Source organism: Hemicordylus capensis, chromosome 4 (genome assembly GCF_027244095.1).
Source record: "Hemicordylus capensis ecotype Gifberg chromosome 4, rHemCap1.1.pri, whole genome shotgun sequence".
In the NCBI taxonomy this organism is placed as follows: domain Eukaryota; kingdom Metazoa; phylum Chordata; class Lepidosauria; order Squamata; family Cordylidae; genus Hemicordylus; species Hemicordylus capensis.
The window spans coordinates 271,627,147-271,648,834 of record NC_069660.1 but is presented as its reverse complement, the minus strand read 5'-3'; positions in this window follow the sequence as shown (position 1 = coordinate 271,648,834).

Here is a 21,688-nt window from a genome sequence, read left to right as displayed (position 1 = left end):
CCATTGTGTAAATGCTGGAAAGAATGCAGAAAATGAGTCAAAACTTAACTTCAGACAGTGTAGAATTTACAATTGCTTTCTAGATCAATTTAAGCTAAATCTAGTGCCTCACATAAAAACACTCTTTAGGTAAGGTTCATGTTTTGAACAACTGATTTCCCCCCTCCCAAATCAACTGCAAATACCCTATTTGGATTAATGCAAGTGGAGCATTGCCAAGCAAGTCCAAGACAGATGTGCTTGACTTCAGAAGAAGAAACGTCTCAAAAATGAGGGGACTGGTAAAAAAGAAGCTGCAAGGGAAAGTCAGGAGGTTCAAATCGCTCCAGAAAGCATGGGACATATTTAAAAGCACAATAATAGAAGCTCAGTTGGAGTGTATACCAAGAAGAAGGAAAGTTAGCACCAAGTTCAGGAGGGCACCAGCATGGCTAACAAGTTGAGTGAAGGAATCTATAAAAGAGAAGAAGCCTTCCTTCAGAAAATGGAAGTCCTGCCCTAAGAGAACAGACAGGACAATAAACTCTGGCAAAAGAAATGCAAGGAGACAATAAGGGATGAAAAAGAGAGTTTGAGGAGCATATAGCTAGAAGTATCAAAGGGAATAACAAAGACTTCTTTAAAAATATCAGAAGTAGAAAACCTGCCAGGGAGGTGGTTGCACCCTTAGATGATGAAGGCATGAAAGGGATTATTAATGAGGATAAGGAGATTGCAGATAAGATGAATGAATTCTTTGCATCTGTCTTCATGGCAGAAGATACTGACCATATACCTGCTTGGGAACTGAGCTTCTTAGGCTTGGAGGCTGAAGAACTGGGCCAATCTGGGGTGACATTCTAAACTGTCTTGAAAAACTAAAAATTAACAAATTGCCAGGGCTAGATGGCATCCACCCAAGAGCTCTGAAGGAACTCAAATGTGAAATTGCTGCTTTCCTAGCAAAAATAGTGAAAATTACTTTTTCACACAGCACATAATTAATCTGTGGAATTCTCTGCCATGGAATATGGTGATGGCCACTATCTTAGATTGCTTTAAAATGGGCTTAGACAAATTCATGGATGGTAGGTCCATCAGTGGCTACTAGTCTGGTTGCTATAGGCCACCCCCAGTCTTGGAGGCAAGATTTTTTTTAAAAAAATTGTTAAATTTATATACCACCTTTCATTAAAAACAATCACAAGGTGGTTCACATAGAAACAAATTAAAACAGAACTATAAAAATGACATAATTAAAATATTATGCTAAAATATAAAAACAGATCTAATTTTTTTAAAAAAATAAATAAATACACAAAAAGATGCCTTTAAATACCAGTCGCAGGGGAGCAACAGCAAGAGAGAGGGCATGTCCTCAGCTCTTGCCTGTGGGCTTCTCAGAGGCATCTGGTGGGCTACTGTGTGAAACAGGATGCTGGACTAGTTAGGTTTGGGATCTGATCCAGCAGGGCTGTTCTTATGTTCTTAACACCAGGAGGGGAAAAGGTCTTACCCTTCCTCACTGCGCTGTATCAATGATCTAAATCAGCCATTTCCTCAAAGCTGCTAAAACCATTGCCTAAAATTTTCTGCTCAGTAGTAAAAGGAGTTTGTGGGGCAATTTAAGACAGAAGATCAGCAAAATTGAGTCTCTACCCCCTCCCACATCATGGCACTGCTCCACATGGGTATCCCTTGTCTGCTTTGGGGGGAGGAAAATTAGTTCTTCCAAACACAAGGCTACCACATTCCTTCTGGTTTGGCCTTTAGTTTTTTTATGATGTTTTCCTCTATAGCTGAAACCTGAAAATTTTTAATGTAAACCACCCTGAGCCATTTGGAAGGGCGGTATAAATGTTTTAATAATAAATAAATAAATAAACAAACAAACAAACAAACAAACAAACAAACAAACCATTTTCTCCTTTTTCAGTTGTCCTATTACTTCTCCTTCAAATGCATCGTTTAATACCCTATCAGTTTTTTCAGTCCAAAACTGATAGAAGACACAGACCCAATCCCAATGCATGCTCATAGCAATCTTGCCCCCCAAATCCTGGCACCTGTGTGGTTTCAGTTTTCTATCCGCTCCAAACAACCCCAGTGCCATTTTTTTTCTCCCATAGTGCAACCTAAGGGGAGGGAGGGAGGGAAGATACATGCTTGTCTAATCGAACTTTTATATAACTAAGATTATATGACCCCATGACTGTGAAGGCTAAGGAGAAGTTTTCAATGCAGGGGTATAGCTAGGAGACTCCTGAACCGGTCCAAACTAGTCTGGTTTGAACCAGGGCCATTCCAGTTTTTAATTGTTTTTATTCTGGAAGTATTTAAATAAATAAATAAAGTCTTGGAGTTAATACACACAGATACATATGTACCAGAGACAAGAGGTTTCTATTTGTACTTTGAGAGAAAATTAATTGCGGAAGAATGACAACTCTAGCCAAATCACTAACAAGGAATCCTCAAAAAGGAAATGATAAAGACCAGGTAGGTGTAATCTTATCCAGGTGCTTATGTAGTTGAATTAATAAAATTCATCCAAATTCTGAATAAGGTTGTGGTATACTAATTTTAAATATTAAAGCAGAAACAAATAGCACTATGGCAAAACTTCAGAAAACAAACTAGTCAATGTAAACTTCCACTTTACAATAAATTATTACTGTTACTATAACTTCAAGTTTCACAGGGGGGGGAACCCAATAAAGCAGATTAAGAAACATTCTAAATTCAAGCCTATGGTGTATTTTTTTAATTCTAAAAAGCTAAATTTAAAGCACTACAATTCTCTTTCAAATTTAGCTGTTTTAATGGAAATTAAAAGTTAATAGCTGGTATAGCTGCAGAGAAAGGTTTCTGTCATTTATTGAAGTGGAACAATCAATATAAAAGCCAGTGACTGAAGTCATAACAAAGACCCCAGTATGGTGCTACCAAGGAAGATGACATCTTGAATTTTCACAGGAAAGGGGGGGAAATTGAAGCATTCTTATAATAGAATGTGATCCTTTGAACAGCCTGGAGTCCATTACAACTCTTGGATAATGTGCCCTAATTGGACATGAGAAGAAAAAACACATCCTACAAGCATTTTAGAAACTATTCCAGAATTGACATTTAAATATATCCTTTTATGGGAGTGATATCGTACTGAACCATTGTAAGAAAAATCAGAACACTTAAAACATATTACAGATTGCAACCTATGAACTTCCAGGGAAAACTTGTCAGAACACTTTCTGAATGATAAGAATACCTTCACAAAAAGTTTGGTGAGTAGCATAACCTCAACATTCTGAAAACTAACTGCAAAAAGCACCAATTCATTGATGTCAAACAGATGTCTTTTGAGACAGAAGAACCTAATATAGGTGCAACATTTTAATCATGGAAATTAAGGCAACTTCATCTTAATATAGGATTTGACAAATCCTAGGCTCCAGGGGGCCATGGCAGTTAGAAATTTAACTGTGGAGTCTAGACTAGGTTATCTAAAATAAAATATTTGTTTGTCCCATTTTTCTAAGTATGTTACATGTACAGGGACCTCCCCCAACCCCCCACAATGTCCTGAAATTTCCCCCCTGAAAATCCAGAAATTTTGTCAAGTGTCTGGCCTCTAAATTTTTGGGCTGCCTCCTAGTTGCAAAGAGAATTTGTCAAAGCATGTCTTAATAACAGTTTTTCAGTTGTATCTTTGTAATGGTCTATTTGGCATATTATTTTGCTGTCTGAAACACACAGAAAATAGTGGCTGTAACACAATTACTTTGCATACATATACAAACACATTTACTGCACCTAATCAAAAGGTTGAATCAACTCCTTCCAGCAGAAAATACCTATAATGTCTCCAAGAACTTATCATGACCTACTCTTCTCCTATATGATGCTGAAGGCTACCTATCTTCCCTTTCATTATTCAAAAGTGAAATAACTCAGTTCAGAGGTCCATGAAGTAATGGGTGGATCGAAATATGAATTAAAAAATATTCCCTTAATGCAACAAGCTCATGTTTATTGCTTCAAATTCCTTAAAGGATTCCTTAAAGAGAGATGTTTAGATAATCTAAGTACATTTTAAAAAAAACAACCACCCTCTGAGACATTTAGTGTACGTAATGCTTCTACTGGGTGAAAGGCAAGTTCAACATTTGGAGGATGTCAGTATAGCAAGCCTGGTGTTGATGCTTTTAGTTGAACCCCATTTCCTCACCAGGAACAATTCTTGTAGATGTGATTTAGATTTTAATGGTTCAGATTTTTTTCCTGAGTTGAGAGGAAAGCAAAAACAATTTCATGTACTGTAACTAGTTCATAATATAGTCCTGCACATATGTTCTCATCCTATGACTCTAGCTAGATTTCCCTGCAATTCTTCCTTGGCTGCACATTCTTATAAATGGTCTTCTGGATAGTAAATCAATATCACCACTGTGAAATTCATCCATTGAAAATTAACATAGTATTTCTCGTGGTTGTATCTCTATTCCACCATACAGAGTGAGCCTCAGTCACTACAGAAGTGGCCATGTCAATCAGTTTTATATCTATTCTGTGAGAGATGTACGGCCATCCCCAAGACAGAGTAGTTCTGAAACTAACCCAGGGCTGTCCTGGTGAATATAGACCTGCACAAAACTCAATTTACTTTTTGGATGAACAGTTTCAGCAGTCCCAAAAACTGCCTCTACTTTTTGAAAATCCTTGTACAAGTGTTTGTTTTTTAATTATTTACTTTGCCCTCGGTGACTTCAGTCTCATCTTCATGCAGCTAAATCTAATTATTTGGCATTGCAGCAACTTCACATTCACTGGCATGATCCTTCTTGATTGACTGAGGTCACCCATATGACTATTCCAGGGGGCAAAAATGGCATCAAACAGGATTCATCAGAAATGAAGGCTTCACAGTCTACATGTTTGTGAGGAGAGAGGTGTCTAGTTCTCCAAAATCTCTAGTGCCTACCTGAAAATCGAAAGTTAAGATTATTCCATGAAGGCTCAGTTGGATTCTTAGCACGGAACTCAGACTCCGTACCGTTCCAAAAGATGCATGCCAACAGGATAAATGTTAACCAGAATCACTGCACAACAAGAACATGGATTTCAACTCAAAATAAGTGAAGCACCGAAGTGTGCCGACATTAATGTACTCAATATTAGTGTAACTAAATGCATTTGTTCAACATGCTTTTATTTGGTTTCTGCTTAAATTGTATCGATCACAATAAATATGACATTGGCCAATCCTTTACTTCTTTCAGTCACTAAATAATGGGAAAGCTGCTATGAAAAGCCAATGCTATTTTGGTTTCACGTGGTAAGGTAAATAAACATTTCTTTTCATGTCCATGCCAGATGCAGGGCCGATCATTTTAGCAGCTCCGATACGGTTTGTTAAAATGCACAAAAGTACAAATATTTTAAAAACTACCAATATTAAAATAAGCTTGAGGTAGTCGGGGGTGGGGGTGGGGGTGGAAACAGCAGCTTCACCCTGGTTTAAACTTTAGTAAAAGAAAACAATTTCCCAAAGACAATATGCCATCTGTCTCAAAACCATGTGAAAAGGCAAGCTTTTAAAACCTAGCCACTGCTAATGTGACATGTTGAAACATTAATCACCCCCTAAGGCCAACATAATTGTAGCTCCATGTTAATTACCTAACAATTAACAGCAGTATTTCCAAGGGGCAATCAATGAATTAGCTAGTGGTTTTCCCACAGACTTCAGTCTCACACTGCCAATCTGAATGCATTTCAAACTCTGAACCATGGCTCATCAATGACACTTCTGGTGTATGAAATAAAAATTCATTTGCACCCTCACTAATTAGGCTCGATTATATCCCTGTGTGTATTACAAACTCTATTCATTTGCACAGAATCGCTGCCACAGGCGTTTCTCTCCATTTAAAAATTCATTTTCTATTAAATTATAAGGTCACCTAGAAGGAAAATGTACTAATCAAGATTTTGTCACTAACGAATTAAAGGGTTTTAATAAGCAAGCTTAATTAAGTTATCCTAATAAGTGATAATGGCTATCTACAACCTATCGGTATGCAGGCACTGGTGCAGTAGGTGAAATGGGCTATGTATAAACACGTGGATGCATAACTTGTGTGTATGAATACTATTGTCAACATCTGGTTTGTGCAAAAATGTAATTCATTCTTTATCTTCTCCCTGAAACCTTCCTTTAGTTTATTACCTCAAATGCTAGGGTTTCCCTCTCTTAATTTCTTTCAGAAGCATCTGGCATTGTCATGTAAATACTATGATAAACAATGTATGAATTCATCTGTACAGAAGTAGCACACAAGTTTGCTACCTTTTACTGTCCAGACTTAATCTTCTGTCAAGAATAAACACTGGGCAGCAGACTTACTCCTGAGTAGTCCTATTGAAATGAGAAAGTCCTATACAGTAACTCTAGAGTAGTACTATTGGATGCTACTAATCTCTTGCTAATTAACAACTGCCATTAATCAAAATAGATCAATATTTATTAAATTTCACCTTGATTATTGCAAGTTATAATATTTCATTAAGTGAAAAATTGTATTTTTCAAAACAATAAAAAGCCATTTAAACACCAACATGTATGTATGCACACACAGTTGCATTTTAAGGCAAAACAAAAAGACACAACATCAGTTTCTAACTACATTTTGGAACCTTGTTCACCACTACCAATATTGCCATACAGTATTGATGGATGTGGAAAATATACTGGCTGATATCAAGACCAGCCGAGATGGCAGGGTTTTCTGTTGTGCAAGGCAGGAGGAGGGAATTTTTGGCAATCTCCTCTGGCCCTTTCCTCTGCAACCACCTGTGCCCCACAAAACTATCTCCTTGAGGTTTCCCTAACCCTCAGGCATAAAGCCTATTCACACAAGCAGCCTAAGCCAAGCTAGGGCAGCCCAGGAATAACATGAGGAATAAAAAAGAATTATTCAATTTCTATTATACAACAAAGCATACAACAGGATACAAAACTATGAAGGAGGAAAAGGTAAAGGTAAAGTTGTGCTGTCGAGTCAGAGGTGACTCCTGGCGACCACAGAGCCCTGTGGTTATCTTTGGTCGAATACAGGAGGGGTTTCAGCATCTGACGCCTTTCAGCATCTTCCTATATCGCTGCTGCCCGATATAGGTGGTCCCCATAGTCTGGGGAACATTCCCATTGTCTGGGGAACATACCAGAGGGGATTTGAACCAGCAACCTCATTGCTGGACCCCATAAATGCCCACTTAATGCAAGTTAAATCAAAGTTATTTGTGTTTTTGCTTAAAGAAAAGTGGTAATTTTCCTTAAAGGAAATAGTGGTAATGTGACTGCACTGTCCCTCCCACTTATGAAGAAATTAAATAGTCATTTCTAAGTGAATGCACAATTTATAAGGCTAAGAATAATTGCACAGCTGCTCAATAGCCTTAAATATGCTGTTTTAAATGAATAAGCACTAATAAATGGTCAAAACTTCTATAATCTGGAAAAAGAAGGAAAATTGCAAGGCTTCTGGGTTACTACATGTTCACTGAATAGAACATTTCACTTTATGTTTTGAACCTACTGAAAATAAAGAACAAGCATGCAGAAAAAGCAAAACATGCCCCCTCTGCCCCTACCACATACATAAGCAAGGAACACCAAATATTACCTTAATGTAAACAATGCTAGTCTGCCTTAAACTCCTATGCACCCTCCATTCCACATATAAAAGGTAAGAGGATGTGAAGCAACTGTCCTGTGGGCTCTCTCTGTAATGACATTTAACCCTGGACTTGGTTTTCAACAGTTTTCTGTTCATTTGGACAGGGTTTTTGCAAGAGTCAAGATAATAATAATAATTGATTAATGTCACATTAATATTATGTCATATTGCTGATATGTTATAATTTGTTATTTTCTTTTGTATTTTGTAAAGTTCTTTAGGCATAATTCATTATGGAAAAGTGGGATACAAATAAACTGAACGTTTGTTTTTTTCTGATAAATTCACAGAGAACCCTAGAAAGGAGTTTTTAATTAAGGGACCTTTAATTTCCCTCCAAATTTAACTTCCCTCAAAAAAAACCCTTTAAGTTCCCTCAACACTCCTATAGAGTTTCACATTAGGAAACTCCAATTATGCTTCCGATGGTAAAACTACTATGGCACCTAGCAACTTGACTTTATATAGATGCAATAGACATATTATTGCAGCTGCAAATAAAGCAGTTCCAAAAGCATTTAAATATTTCAAATTGTCAGATAAGGAGTCATGTTGTACTGCTAGAAAGATGATCGAAATATGAGAAATTTATCTACTCATGCACTTCAGATATTACTGTGGAGTTTTCAAGAGGTGCTTTGGGGATGATTAGTAGGAATACAGTGAAAATAACCTCTAGATCTCTGTTAGAAGAGGAAAAGTTAATAGGAGCCTTTAATAAAAGAGCACACTAAATGAAAATTTAGAATATCTTGTACATACTTGTGACAACATCAAAACTTTCTGTAAGACCAATTTGCAATCACATTGGGGGGAAATGAAGGAATCGTACGTAAGCTGCTGAAATTAGACCTGGAAGAGGGGCACACACATTTATCCACAGTTGGTAAGCTTGCTACTAGGCATGTGCACAAAACTGGGGTTTCTGGTTCAGTTTTGTGCCCGGTCGGACTGAGCTGGTTCGAACCAGCTCCAAGCTATACTGGTAAAAGGGAATCTGGTGACAATTCCCCTTTACCTGTAAAAGGTCAGGGGGCTTCCCTAAGGAGAAGAACTCTTCCTAAGGGAAGAGCAGGTGTGAGGGGAGTAATTCACTACTAACGAGTACTGGTGTTGGCAGCCACAGGAGGGGTGGTGGGGCGGAGGTGGCTCCCTCCCACCTCGCCAGCCTCCCCCATAGTACCCAGGGCTGGTAGCAGCTAAGTTTGGGCCTTCTTTGGCCAGGTCAGGCCTCTACACATGCATGGAGGCCATTTTAGTGACCACCATGCATGTGCATAGAATGCTGCTGGCACTTGTAAGTAGTGACTACGCCGCCAGCACTCATAAGTATTGAATTACTCCCCTCCCACCCACTTTTCTACCTTTAGGAAAGCCCCCTGACCCTTTACTGGCAAAGGGGAATCCTCACTGGATTCCCCTTTACCAGTAGAGCTCCAAGCCGGCTCGGTTCGAACCGTAAACAGTGTACAAAGGTTCAGACTTTTAATTGCACGTTATGTTCAACAGAAGTACAACAGTAGATTTCCTATCTGTACCATGCATTTGAGGGATTTGTACCTAGATGTACAAGTGTATAGACATACGTAGATTCACACAACATAATGTCTGAATAGGGCGCTAATGTACTAGGGAAGTTGGTTATTCAGCTAGGAGATCTTGGGAATTATCTGACTTCCTAATTTGATACTAAAGGTGCCCAATTAAATATTTCGTGAAGTTTCAGTTATTATTCAGACTCTCAGTAATAGTCTGTGTCATTCATAACTTCATAATATCTGCATTTACCTTCATACTTCTAATCCACAGAATTTGTACCTCAACAATACACACCAATTCCTTTTAGGGAGTAAATTCATTTTCCGGAATGAATGGAACTTAAGTTAAATGGGCCCCATTTGTTCAGGTGGGACAATCTCATAGGAGGTATGCCCACAGAAGGGTGAAGGATCGGGCTTTTAATTTGGCTCGCTACCCAGTCCGAACCTCCTCTCTACCATGAGGTTACCCCCATTGAGGAGATGCATGCCACCTCAACTCAGGTCGCTAGGGTCTGATCAGTGTTCACTGGTATGCATCTGAATGGGAGCAGATCCAATCTGAGAGTTGTGAGATCACCAAGCCTTCCTCCATATTCCCACTCATCATAACAGCCTGTCAGACCAACACCAATGTAAATTAACCTACCCTGCCCTGCATTCAAACCCAAAGTGACCAATTAACCCCAGGGACTGCCTAAATGAAATCAGTGAGAAGTAGGCAAAAAAGGCCCCAACATTAGCCAATCAGTTGAGACGCAAAAAATTCCTACTTGGCCCCAATGGCAACCAGAATATCCCTCACTGAGTCCAGGGATGAGCAGGAGGGTGCCTGTCCATAGAGCAACTAAAAGACAGAGCAAAGGAGCCGACTGCTTAAGCAGCCACTCCTTGCATGTGATTGGTCCACCAGTGTCATGTTCTGGGGGAATAAAATGGCAGCCTGCATGCCCGTCTCTCAGGCTGGGCCTGCCACTCCACCCCCTGCTTATCACATATCTCTGCTAATGCAGAAAGGGGGTGGGGAGCAGCCTAACGTAACAACATCTTAATTCATACTCAGGAATGATAAGAAAAAAAGATTAAAGCAAGTTGAAACAAGTGTTCTGAACTCTTCTCATTGACATCAATAAAAATCTAGCATAATTGTAGGTTAATTTTTTTTCAGTCGCTTTTTTAAAAGTTGGGCTTGTTCTACAGCAATAAAATAACTTGTTTCATACATGGATACAGAAGACTATAATTTGATGATTTCTGCTGTTAGCTTTTGTTATATGGATTTTTACGTAATCATTACTCATAAAGTTCTGACAGATAATACTATTACAGAGTTACCATCTCGGCTGTTATTACAAAAAAAAAACCCCAAAAAACCCACCCCTCCTCGCTTCGTAGAAATGTTAATTTATTAAAATGCAATAAAAAGAATCTGCAAGTCGAACCCTAAATTGTGAAAATTTTATAGGTGATGCTCGATGTTCCTGTCATCTTTTCTTCAAATGTTTTCACATTTGAAAGGTGAAATCACATGAAGTCATAAAAAATCTTTCTCAGCATGCTAGCTGTCACTATCTCCCCTAAGATGTATATTTTTGCTTTAAAGAGACAGGTGTATGTAATTTTAATGTCAGCACCAGCATCACCAAAAAGTGCCCTGGCAATCAGTGGAAAGGTTTAATAGGTTTCCTGTCTTGTTCTTAATTTGCTGAAATTACAAAATCAATACTTTCAGTTGTAGCTGCTGCTACCCGTTTTACTGCTTTAAGATAAAGTCTACAAAGAAAGTAACCTTCACTTTCAATTTGTAGCACCGAACGTCAGGGTGTTCTTAGCCACTAACTAACTAGTCTGTTTTCTCTTATCCAGTAGGAGACATTCTGGATGTGCTATATCTCCCTTTAAGGGACATATACATCCTGAAGAGAGCAGTGATTAATCACTGGCAAATTATGATTTGTTTGGCTGCTGCAAAAACTCCCTCAATTCACCTTTTTAAAAGTCACATCGGCTATTCCTTATTTTATTTATTTATATTTCCCATTTGGAATGCATATAGTCCTTGTGTCAGGAAAAAATACTATAATATTGATTCTATATTAGAATCTATATTCGATTCTATATTAGAATATTGTTGATTCTATATCACTCAGTATTTCTTAACACAAAGGCAACAAGTTTCATTTAGGCAGAGAAGAGCTGAATTCTCTATTCCTAACTTCTACACTGAGCTGTAGTTTTTGTAATGTCCATGACAAAAACAAGGCCGGAGCAGATAAAAGGATAGGAACAGTCATCCAGAAGAGCGATCATCACACTGAGGCAATTAGAGATAATAGATCTATCCGTAGGCTGAGGTGATTCTGCAACCATGCTGCCCAAGTGCAAAAATTTGTATTGGGTAAATTCATCTTTCATTTTAAAAAATAACTTCCTTGAGAAGTTTAAAAACATAGTTAACTCTAGCCTCATTCTCTCTCAACCAGTGTTTCCACTGGTTCAAACTAGCTTTAAAACCCTGGTTATGACATAAACCCTGGTTCACAATAAGCAAGGGGCAAAGTGCTGATGTAAGCTTTAAACATGAATAAGGCCATCAGTAGACGGGATAGATAGGAGGAAATCTCCAGGCCAGTCCTGGCCATTTATCCATGATTAAGAATCAGAAATTTGCTTAGGCATCAGTGCCACAAGTCCTTTGATTTCATTTAGCTTAGTCTTGTTGAAGTCAGTTTACAGATTATTGGCAGTGGGCCAACGCACTGAGGATGTTCTCATGAGCAGCTAAGCTAAGGTTTAGGCAGCCAAGACTGAGTTTCGATGCCTGTGAGAACAACTGGGATTCATGTGGATCCCAGCAGTACCACAGCGCAAAACCCAACGCCAAAGCCCGGCTCTTAGCCTGCTGGGACCTCAGCCCTGAAGCCTGGCTCTTAGCCTGCCGGGATTGCGTGTCAGCATGAGCTGTTTGCCTAAAGTGCCAGCCTCCTGGGGGGAATCCCCCAGTGCTCCACAGGCCCAATAGGTCATATGAATGACCCCACTATGTCACAGTGACGTCTCAGCTGTCCATAGAGAATAATCAAGGGCTTCTCAAAATGAAAAACATTTCTGAAGAAGCTTACACCTATCAAAAATGGGTGAAACGTTTTGGGAAATGGTATAAATGAAACCAAAACCTTTAAAGGTGGCTGATTAGGAATACAGATAGACCAGGGGAATAGCAAGGTTGGAGTGGGCCCAGAGACAAGATTTTAAAATGCCCCCTCTCACTGAAGCTCAGCTCATGAAGTAAGGAAGTCTTGTGCTTAAATCATCCTAAATTAATTTTTTATAAGGCTTTGTAAATTGTGGACGATGCAAGTCATTTAATGGTACTAGAGAAAGACATGCTGTTCTGGTAGCTCCAGCTCTTAACACTCACATCAGTTTCGGAGGATGAATAGAACTGAAGGAAGCCTGGGCGGGTGCGCAGCTGGAGTCAGTCGTCATGTGTCTCCACTTGCTGTCTCCCCTTGCCCTATTATAGTTACGCCCCTGAGATAGACCAATTAGAGCTAATGTCCACATGAGCATATCCTAATGAGATGTGATGGATTCATTTCCAGTATTAAATGTAACATTTACATTTTAAAGACATTTATTTATTTACTTACTTACTTACTTACTTACTTACTTACTTCATGTCCTGCTCTTCCTCCAAGGAGCCCAGAGCAGTGTACTACATACTTAGGTTTCTTCTCACAACAACCCTGTGAAGTAGGTTCGGCTGAGAGTGAAGTGACTGGCCCAGAGTCACCCAGCTAGTTTCATGGCAGAATGGGGATTTGAACTCGGGCCTCCCCGGTCCTAGTCCAGCACTCTAGTCACTACACCATACTGGCTCTCTGACATGGTGTAGCATCTCTCTCTGACATGGCATAGCATCCATACACATGGTTTTACACTAGTGTAAAATACCGTTACACTAGCATAAGGATGTAGCACATGGTCATTGCATGAAGAAATTCACCTCTGTTCCACACTAGTTCTTGCAGTAGCACAACCTCTTGCACAAGCCTGAATATATGCAAATACATGCCTCTTCTGTTAGTGGTAGCAAACTTTGCAGAACACCAAAACATGTCCTCCTTTTACCAGCATCATTGTGGATGCTATCCACAGGCCTTTGGTGTACAGTATGCCAGAATGAGACCATCTTATAAGAAACTCTTTGATTCCACTTGATTTTTAATTGATGCTTCCACCAGCATGCACCATTGTAGTATGGTGCATGATATGAACATGAATCTGAATCTGAATATGAACATGAAAACAATCTAAATGAACAACTAATAGCTATGGCAAATGAAGACTAGATAGAAATCATTTATGTCAGTTGCTTTGGTTTGCATGGTCCTACTATATTTCCTGCATTTGACTCAGCAGACACTGAACCCCATGCCTATATTTAATTTAGAACATCACACCATTACTCAGAAATCTTTCAACATCCTTGCTACAACCTGAAGAACAAGGGCATGGGGACCTGTTTACAAGGAACACCTTTTATGTGCTTGAAGGAATCACAGAGCAAAAATTCAAGATTATTTTGTTAACAAAATAAAACATCCCTGGAAGGATCTTGTATCTTCAAAAGACAGAAGTAAAGCATAGACCACGACTTCTGAAGACTGTTTATCTTATGAATTTATCCCTGAAGACGGGGAAATTATACCCTTCAGAAGGGGTCATAAAGAGCTGGGTTGCTTGTACATCTGGAGGAAAAAAGCTTCACATCAACAAAAACTTTATTCTCAGGTCTTGCAAACTGAGATAATTAAGTACTAAATTCCAGTGTATTCTGCCACTACCTGCTCCATAGTAAGCCACTGGAAGCATGGGATTATTTCAGAAGACTGTGGCTTCAGAAAGCCAATTAGAATCACAACCTCAAATATCAATGGTGGTTCCATTTATTATGGAGAAAGTAAACTGAAATCAGTGGAACAGATGTAAGCCAACACCTCAGTCCTATGGATCAGGACTATTGTATTTGCTCACATCTTTGTGACTCATCTGACCAGATAATAAGAGTATTCACACATGCAGCCTGAATTACCTGTGTGAAGCACTGGGAGCGAAGTAATTCCCAGCATTGCCCCTGTGCCAAGCCCAGTTTTTATCTCGGCGTTTAGCCGAGCTTAAGCAAACTTATGGTTTGCTTAACCTTGGCCGATGGTCATCTTGGCAATTACTACTGGGTTAAATGGCTTTCCCCTAGCCCACAGCCATTTCTGGCAGTGAGCCAGGGAGAAGGAGTGGCCACACCAAACTCTAATGAGAGCAGCTTGGATGATGGAGGGGGAAGTCCTCCTGATCCTAGCATTTCCCATTGCCATGCCAGTGCTCGTGTGGATGTGCGACATGTAGGGATGTGCACGGAACCGGCAGGGGCCGGTTCAAAGGTGGGGGCAGAACAACTTTAAGGGTGGGGGAGGGTGCACCCTCCCTCCATTTTTCCCCAGCCAGGTGCACGTGTGCCCGATGTACGTGTGAAATCTGTGAAATCTGTGAAGCAATCTTTATGAGTACTCAAAACACATTTTGAGATCTCAGTTCAATGAACTTTGCCAACAGCTCTAAATCAAAAGGGGAACAGATATTTAAAATGCCATTAAGGAAAAGAGGACAGGGTTTTACTGGAGGCTAAAAAACACCAGGAGAATGTCTACAGAGGGAGTCGCATGATTTAGGGGGTCATCACATACAAGGCCCTATCTCCAGCAGCCTGACCTCTGAAGGCAAGGGCATTCAGACAAGGCTTTCCATTGAAGTTTTAATTGCCATTTAGTTCTCACAAACTGCTTTGGGAAGCAAGAATACCTGTGACATACTGAGGTTGTTCTCATGATCAGACCTATCCGGGTAGCACAGGGCCAGCCTGGGTAGGGCTGGTTGTGAGAAATGCCAGGATCACTCCTGAACCCGCTGCTCCTCCCCTGGGTAGCCCTGCTTTTCTACCTGAGGTAGGAGGACACACACTTCCTACCTCACTCACCAATCATGTGGATGAGTGGGCTGCTACTCCTGGGCTGCAGGCAGCCATCTTACTCATAGAGCTGGGGAGAAGGAGTGGCCCAGCAACAGGGAGGTATCCTTTTGTGTAAGAGATCTGGCAACCTGGCTTCCTTCTCCCCAGCTCCTGATCTCACCAGACTCACCACAGCTCCAATTGTGTGGGCGTGCAGCACTGCAGAGCCCAGGAGTGGCATAGATCCCCAGATCTTCCCAGCCCCAGCACCAATGGTGAAGTGAATGGTCCTATTGAATCATCTGCTTTCTCAGACCAACTCAGCATAACACTAAACTGTGTTCATCACTCTTCCCACAATGCCATTAGAAATGTACATCCGGATTCTTCATTAGTAGGAGCAGCTTTATAGACATAATACATTATACCATCTTCTAATGATTCTTGGAACCTGGCATGACCCAGAAAAAACATTCTATTTCAGTTTTATTAAAGAAAATTTTAAAAGCTGAATGTAAGGCTGCAAATACCAGTTGCATTGTTCCCTTAATAATACTTGTTTGTTTAAGGTGTTGAGGAAATAGGGCAATGGTAGAGTTATCATGAGAGAAAGTTGGGAAGGAACATTATCAATAGTTTTGAGAGAGCTGAATGATTTATTGTACTATAGAATTGCAATAAAATTCCAGCCACAGGCCGCTGCACAGGGCAGACCTGTCCATGAACCTTAGATAGGTTTTAATTGTAGCTATTTTTGCACAAGCCTCTCTGGGTGCCATTACAGCTTTGCACTTCTAAAGGACTGGAATGCCATTTTGCTGGCAGGATGTGATGGTTTAACCCAGTTCTAGAACATCAGTATAGTACCATATTAGGTGGCATTCCTAAGGACAAACCAATGTACCTTGTGCGTACGTTCACCTAAGGACAAACCATTCCTAAGGACATACCAACATACCTCATCTAGAAACAAAAGTTTTATAATCCTGCTGCAATCATTCATCTGAAAATAATTCACTTTATAAAATGGCAGGCTACTTTAAATGGACCCTTTCACTTAACCAACAAAAAATTATTCAAGCTCTAGTTATATCTTCAGCAACTAATGTGACGATATGTTTAACAATAGTGGTTGTCACAATTTTTTTTCCCTCCCTAGCAAACTTAAATCAGAGCATGTTAGGCTTTGCCGATTTGAGACAGTTTCTATACAAAAGCAAAATGGCAATGTTACAGTTTGGTAAGTTAAAAATAGGTAGAAATTGAATAATTTAACATCCCATGCATTTTTAGCATAACAAAGGTAGTATAACTAGGAATAATGGGATGAAATTAATAAAAGGTAATATTTCAGCATAATATCTGTGGAGTGGACAACACTGAATGAGGCTTATTAGTCTTTGGGATAGTTTCCCTAGCAAACTAATGGATGGCGACTAAAAAGCATATTAAAATCTGAGCAGAATAAGACACCAGCTAGACACCAGAACGGAAATAAGGCTACATACCCAGGGCAGAGAACTTTCTGAGATACCCACATAAATTAAGGTTCATTTAAGGCAACAAGCAAAATGATACATTGAAAACTGTTTCTCAGTCAAGTTGTGTATTATTTTTATTTGTTATAGATGTTTATACCCCACCTTTCTGTGATAATAATACAAGGTGAATTGCAAAAATTAACACACAATATAATCACACAGTAAAAATACTTGCCAAAATTTGTGTTTGAACACATTGTTCCAAACATTTCCCACTCCCTAGTGGAACAGATTTTATATCATAAGAAGAAATCTATGGATTCTATGCATTCCACACATTGTGTAAAAATCTGTCTTTAAATGCATATTTCCAAAACTATTATCGCATCACCTCTTTGGGTAATGTGCAAATACTTGAGGGAAATGCATACTTATTTGTTTTTTCAATGATGGGGTGTGTGGAAAAGATGGGTGCAGAAGATTGCAGAGTGCAAACAAAGATTTGACCCGAACAGAAACGGAAGGATTTGACCATTACTGTCCTCAACAGATCTTGCGATTCAGGCAGATTCATAGAAGAGAAGACAGTTGTGATTTATTGTAATCATTGTCATTATCAGTCAAAACGCATTTGCCTTTTATTTTAAAATGGACTGTTCTCTTGAAGCTTGGTAAGCTATAGTATGGCCAGGATCCAAAGAATCACACAACTAGTTCTACATACCCAAGAGGGCTTTGGATTTCTCTTTCTTGAATAGCTGCTCCCCATGCTAAATGGCAAACTGCTTTTCAACTGGTGCAAAAACAGTGTATGGCATGGGGCTCTGTTATTCAATGAGGTGGGATGGGACGGAATAAAAAATCTCACTGGACACGCTCTCTTTAATAGAGTTAATCTCTTTCATACTGTTTGTTTCTATCCAAATATGATGCACCAAAATTTGCCATGTATAAATGGACTTTTTTAAAAAAATCCTATATTATAATTTAATCTACATTTCTGGTTTAATGCAAAGTAGAAGAATGTTGTCTTATTCATAAAGTGAAACAGTACTCAAAAAGACAACAAAGTGAGTTAAAAATCTTATTATGCCCACATTTTGCAATTTAAGACAACCCATATATATCTTCATGTTTTGAAAGTCTTAATACAACTTGTAGTTGAAGGCTGCAATCCTTAATCATGTACATTGCTTAAGTCTTGAATAATATTTCAGCTGCCTAGCTATATGCAGGATTGCAGTTCAAGGAACCAAAAATCAAGATATTCTAAATTTTAAATCAAATATTTGCTGAGATTATATTTCAGGAAACAGTCCTCCATTTCAAATTAAACACTGAACAACACATTACAGAACTACTGTTTTCCCTAAAACATTAAATTGCACCCATTAAGAAATACTAGGGAAAAATCAGTGCGTAGAGATGGAGTTTTAACTTATAGATTAATTCAAATCTCTTTGAGAAGCTTTAGGGACACTAATTGATACCAGACAACATCTCTGAGGCTACTTTGGTACAAGTACCACTGAATATATAATGTCACAATTATCATGAAATGTTATTAACTGAAACATAGTCGTAAGTGTTCAACATAGATCTCATACTAAGGTAGACTAATGAGATATTTTAGGAAGTTTGCAACTTTATAAAAATATAATATATGATTTTCAAAGCTTAAAGTGATTTTTATGCTGTTGTTAATATGATACTCCTTGTTTACTTTCACATATTAATACAGTTATAGCTTTCTTATAGATGTGCACTCCATTTTTTGATTTTTGTTTCAGAATCATTTCACAACATGTATATTAGAAGTTCACAAAACAAAGGGGGGTGCAGCAGAGTTGTAATCTGTAAAAATGCAGGTGGGCTGCTTGGACATTTTATGGTCTTTACAATAGTCACCTAATGGCGAAGCGGGGAAATGACTTGACTAGCAAGCCAGAGGTTGCCAGTTAAAATCCCCGCTGGTATGTTTCCCAGACTATGGGAAACATCTATATCGGGCAGCAGCGAAATAGGAAGATGCTGAAAGGCATCATCTCATACTGTGCAGGAGATGGCAATGGTAAACCCCTCCTGTATTCTACCAAAGACAACCACAGGGCTCTGTGGTCACCAGGAGTTGACACCAACTCAATGGCACACTTTACCTTTACTAGTGACAATGGCCTGTATGCTTATGAAATGAGAATCTGAGGGTATTCTCACGTTCAGTGGAAAGCAGGCTAAGGGAGATTGTAGGGACCATTGCGAGCCCAGTTTCCCCAAAGCGGGTCACCCGCTTAATTCCCCCTCCCCTTAGCCCAGGTTAGAGCAGCAAGCGCTCTGCTAACCCGGGTTTTGGGGTAGTGTGTTGCCATGGCACAGCTCAGCACCGTGGCAACATATGAGGAGAGCCCCGGCCGGCAAGCAGCCTCCCAGGCTCTGGGGTCTCTCCAGCATGTCCCGCATGTTCACGTGGAACATCCTGGAACTTCCGGGGCCCATGCGGCCCCCGAACCCCGCTGCTCCGACTGGCTTCATGACAGAGTCAGCAATCGTGTGGGCAGCTGATCCGGCCACCCAGGGCTGCCTAAACGATCATCTGAGGGGAGAGCAGTCTAAGCCTCATTTTGACTCACCTCATAGTCTAACAGCAGATACTTTAAAAATGATTTTGTGGGGGTGGGGTGGGCAACATATGCCAAAAGCTCTTCACTATAGCAATATTGTGCAAAGGAATGGGATGTAGCATGGTTCAGCCTTACTTTGATATAGAAAAAGGCTAAACTCTGGCTCACAAAAAGGAACCACGGACAACCTGAAAAGTATAATGCATATACCTGCAAGCCCAGTACAGCGTCCTTAGTTGGGTAGAATACTACATTTTCAGATATTGAGTTGATGTAAGGATCTTTACACTCTTTTTTAAATTTATGAGCTTCTTTGGAGATGCAGCAAGTGGGGTGGAAGGAGAGCTGGTCTTATGCTAGCAAGCATGAATCGTCCCCATAGCAGCGCCCACCCTGGTTGCATTTGAATGGGAGACTACATGTGTGATGAAACGGGGGTGACTCTAGACTTTCCTGGGATCTACTCTCAGTAGAGAGATTGCTTTGCTCCCAAACTAGGAGCATGCTGCTCCTTCGAGGAAGACTGCCACCAGTTGAAGACTTATTTAAAGCCACAGACCAGGCTTAGACACAACTTCAACAACCTAGAACTGTCTGGCTTGGGACTTACAGGCCCTGTGCAGCTGGAGTTTACACAACCCAGCTCTAAACAACAAGATATTATTCTGAAAGCAACTCTCAACAGTCGCGAATGACCTTACACGGCACATGGGGAAGAGTTTTGTAAGTAACCCTCCGGAACCTGGTTAAATCAGACTGAAGGCACTTCTGAGTATATAAACTTTATTAAGGAACAAGGGCTGCACACAGAATAAGGAATTGGGGGAAAATAGGTCACAACATGTGAACACTGTAAGAAATTCCTTTTTAGGGGGTGAGGCCACTCTGGGAAGAGCACCTGCATGCTTGCATGCAGAAGGTTCCAAGTTCCTTCCCTGGCATCTCCAAGACAGGGCAGACAGAGATTCCTGCCTGCACCCCTGGAAAAGCTGCTACCAGTCTGTGTACAGTACTGAGCTAGATGAACCAATGGTTTGATTCGGTATACGACAGCTGCTTATGTTCCTATGTCCCTATGTGGTTGGGAAATCAGGCATAGCTGTGCCAACTTTTTGGATGCTTGGTAAAAGTGCAATTCTGAAAAGGCAGGCAAATTTAAGGTTGAAGAGGGTATATGCTAATACTTGCTATTTCTATAACACTACACTCTTGTTTCCGCTGTGTGCTAAAGAGCTGCATTAAACAAAACTTGCACATTGGTGAAGTATTATATACAATATTAACATTAAATTTGGGTTTTAATGTATATAAGGGATTGCCACTTTATATGTTGATCAGCTGTTGGTTTCTCTCCTTTGAAGTGATGTTCACCAATATCCTTTTACCATTAATATCAGAGCAAAGACAATGTGTCTTCGTTCTTATTTACTGTAATCCACGCAACACAGGATTTGGGAGCGCTTAACAGCCCTGTTGAAAAATCCACTGGTATATTAAGCAAAGTAAATTATATGTATTAAGGGCAAGCCCATTTGTTTAAAACAGAAATACACAGAGACATTGGCATATTGGTATGCTCAACAAGAGGTTTTTTGTATTTCCCTGCAAGCTCCTCGCAAGCACATTTTGCTAAATGCATAGCAGAGTAAAAGAATGCGAATGGAATACATTGCTTATGTTCATGACAGTGTGTATTGTTGCTTGGGATTTTAAAAGTTAATATAATGTACTGGAGAAACAACAAAGCTAGCTTCATTTTCCTGTTTGGTTGCATATGACAACCTTAATGAAATTCCATGGAAGTCTTATCAAATCATTGCTTTTGCATATTGTCATCAGTCAACTGTTACTCTAAAGGAAGTCAACTGATTCATTTATGTAAAAGTGTTTGGGGTGAAGTGGAAGTTAAGGGGGTGCTTGAAGCATAGTGCCACTTCTCTTTCTAGCTGGCAGGAATTCCCAATCACTGCACATGTCTATGACTTTTCTGAACACAGCAGATACAGTTTTTGATGATCAAGGCAAATTTTTATTTTATTACATTGGTATGCAATCCAGAAGAACTGCTATATCCAATAACCAGCATTTCAAGTTATGGAAAAATTAAACACACCAGTCTATAAGGTGGGGAAGAGAAAGCACTTGGATCCCATTCCCAGCAGATGAAGACTGCAGGTCAATGAACATTTACATGGGAGTGTATTGTAAGGGAACTTTCATAGGAAGGAACATAGGAACATAGGAAACTGCCATATACCGAGTCAGACCCTTGGTCCATCTAGCTCAGTATTGTCTACCCAGACTGGCAGCTAGCCTTCCTATC